This window comes from Rhinoderma darwinii, unplaced genomic scaffold (genome assembly GCF_050947455.1).
Source record: "Rhinoderma darwinii isolate aRhiDar2 unplaced genomic scaffold, aRhiDar2.hap1 Scaffold_464, whole genome shotgun sequence".
Classification (NCBI taxonomy): domain Eukaryota; kingdom Metazoa; phylum Chordata; class Amphibia; order Anura; family Rhinodermatidae; genus Rhinoderma; species Rhinoderma darwinii.
In genome coordinates this window covers 132,909-136,481 of record NW_027464009.1, presented here as the reverse complement: position 1 = coordinate 136,481, position 3,573 = coordinate 132,909, and positions in this window count along the sequence as shown.

Genomic DNA, 3,573 nt, shown 5'->3' with positions numbered 1-3,573 from the left:
TAGGTTAATTTTACCAGTGAGAGATAGATTATATTTAAAAAAAAAACACAAAATCACATTGTCAAAATTATATATATTTATTTGCATTGTGCACAGAGAAATGAGTATTTGATCCCTTTGGCAAACCAGACTTAATACTTGGTGGCAAAACCCTTGTTGGCAAGCACAGCAGTCAGACGTTTTTTGTAGTTGATGATGAGGTTTGCACACATGTTAGATGGAATTTTGGCCCACTCCTCTTTGCAGATCATCTGTAAATCATTAAGATTTCGAGGCTGTCGCTTGGCAACTCGGATCTGCTGCTCCCTCCATAAGTTTTCGATGGGATTAAGGTCTGGAGACTGGCTAGGCCACTCCATGACCTTAATGTGCTTCTTTTTGAGCCACTCCTTTGTTGCCTTGGCTGTATGTTTCGGGTCATTGTCGTAGTGGAAGACCCAGCCACGAGACATTTTTAATGTCCTGGTGGAGGGAAGGAGGTTGTCACTCAGGATTTGACGGTACATGGATCCATTCTCCCATTGATGCGGTGAAGTAGTCCTGTGCCCTTAGCAGAGAAATATTGAAGTAAGAGAAAAAACGGGATAAACGGCGCTGCTTGTAAAGGTACGGTTTATTAGAAGGATGCTACGCGTTTCGGCGCCGGACCGGCGTCTTCATCAGGCATGTCGCAGGGTTAAAAACCACATGTATATATACCAAATACCTTAGGGTAAATTACAAACTGATTGGACCAGTTCAGACCAGCCTCCTGGCCAAAAACCGCCAAAAACAGCAGGCCAATTCAGGCGGATAAGAAAAAACTGCACTAATGACAAAGATTTTTCGACTGAATGTAATTTATTAAAAAGAAGGTTTAAACAAAAAAACTTCCCAGCAAGCCTGATTATGGGAGCAGAATCGAGAGCAAAGGCATTAACACAATTAGATTGCATTAATCCGAGTGCTTGTATAGAGAAATCCACAGATTTTAATTGCAATTTTATTACTACTTTTAACAAAGGAAGCAAATTAATTAGTTCAACAATTAATAAACATTGGCATATCCTTAAGAACGACCAATATATGAAAAGTATTATTCCCACTAGACCCAAGATCACTTATAGAAGGGCTAAAACATTGAGGAATTTAATTGCACCTAGTAGATTACGGAAAATTAATTGTGACCCTCATAAAACAATTTTAACATCTAATGGCTCATATCGTTGCGGCAAACCAAGATGCCTCTGTTGTTCCAATATTGCGAACAAAATAACTAATTTTATATCGGTAAATACCAAGGAAAGTTTCCCGATTAAAAACTTCCTCAACTGCGGGAGCGACTATGTTATATACCTATTACAATGCACATGTGACCGTCAATACGTGGGTCGTACCACCCAAACCCTTAGAAATAGGATCAATAAGCATAGATTTAATGTCAGGACTGGTTTCGTTAAACATAGTGTATCTCGCCATTGTGCCACTGTACATAACTGTAACTTTGGCGCTATTACTGTAACTCCTATAGAGAGAATACCTATCGATATACCCGATAGATTTACCAGATTAAAGCAAAGGGAATATTTCTGGATATATAAATTGGGAACGTTATACCCCAATGGTCTTAACGATATTACAGAGTCCGCATTGGATTAATGATCTTATGTTTATGTTTATATAACTGTTGACCTTGCTTTTTAACCATACTCCCGTATTGGATTAATGATATAGAAGTCTTGACGATTAATTTAACCTTGCTTTTAGATTTTGCTCCTCATAAGCGTTATGTTACTATTTTACAACAACCCTTCTATCTTCATTTATGCAGTTTTGTTGTAAGTATTATTATCATTGTGCTATGTAATTTTACCCTAACATTTTATGTGAATTTTATTAGCTGAGGCTTGTTCATACTATATATTTTTATATATATATATATATATTTCTTTACGCTCTATAATAATATTATTAATTATTATTTATAGTTCGTGCATGTCTAAATCAATATTGAATTTCTTCGGCTATTGTATCTGGTATTGCCGTCCTAATTGTCTATATGTCCCCGGGTTAGGTCCTTTATTATGTCCTTCTAAATCTTCTATTGTAATTCATTACTGTATTAATCAGGTAAATCCTGTTTTTATAATCCCAGCATATCGCCCGTATCTGCGGTCCATTATGCGTATCACTGTGCTTCACTTCCGGGATTTTTGTTGTCAGTGGTTTCCCTGACAACGTTCCACCATGCGTTCCATTGAGACCGCTTTACCTCTTCCGGATTGTATTGTGTATGTGTTTCCTGGCAACATACAACGGCCGCTGCCCTTTTCTTAAACTACCATCACGTATGTACTTCAGCAATGTTTGTTATTATAATTATATATAATTTTTATTTCTGGTATCGTAAACTAGCTGGTAGTTCACTCTGATTTGTGATCCATGTCTTTTATCTAATCATCCTAGTCATATATTGTTATTTCCTTGTTATATGTTTGCATATTGCATTTCCCTTTTTTATTTATTTTTTTATTTATTTATTATTATTTTTTTTTTTTTTTTTTTTCTCTCTCTTTATTTGTATCAACTTCTGAACTTTGACTTTTTTTTTTTTTTTTTTTTTTTCTTCTCTCTTTATTTGTATCAACTTCTGAACTTTGACCTGCTGTTTTTGGCGGTTTTTGGCCAGGAGGCTGGTCTGAACTGGTCCAATCAGTTTGTAATTTACCCTATGGTATTTGGTATATATACATGTGGTTTTTAACCCTGCGACATGCCTGATGAAGACGCCGGTCCGGCGCCGAAACGCGTAGCATCCTTCTAATAAACCGTACCTTTACAAGCAGCGCCGTTTATCCCGTTTTTTCTCTTACTTCAATATTACTTTGGCATCTCCACGGGGATTGCGTCCGGGATTGGCAGCAGCTATTGATACAAATTACATGCCGGTAATTTGCCACTGAACAGGTGAGCATTTATGTACCGTTTTTTTTGCTCCTTATACTATTGATCACGCCACTTGGCGCCGTGTCTCCCTTTTTGCTTTTTTTCCTAGTACTTAGCAGAGAAACACCCCCAAAACATAATGTTTCCACCTCCATGCTTGACAGTGGGGACGGTGTTCTTTGGGTCATAGGCAGCATTTCTCTTCCTCCAAACACGGCGAGTTGAGTTAATGCCAAAGAGCTCAATTTTAGTCTCATCTGACCACAGCACCTTCTCCCAATCACTCTCAGAATCATCCAGATGTTCATTTGCAAACTTCAGACGGGCCTGTACATGTGCCTTCTTGAGCAGGGGGACCTTGCAGGCACTGCAAGATTTTAATCCATTACGGCGTAATGTGTTACCAATGGTTTTCTTGGTGACTGTGGTCCCAGCTGCCTTGAGATCATTAACAAGTTCCCCCCGTGTAGTTTTCGGCTGAGCTCTCACCTTCCTCAGGATAAAGGATACCCCACGAGGTGAGATTTTGCATGGAGCCCCAGATCGATGTCGATTGACAGTCATTTTGTATGTCTTCCATTTTCTTACTATTGCACCAACAATTGTCTCCTTCTCACCCAGCGTCTTACTTATGGTTTTGTAGCCCAT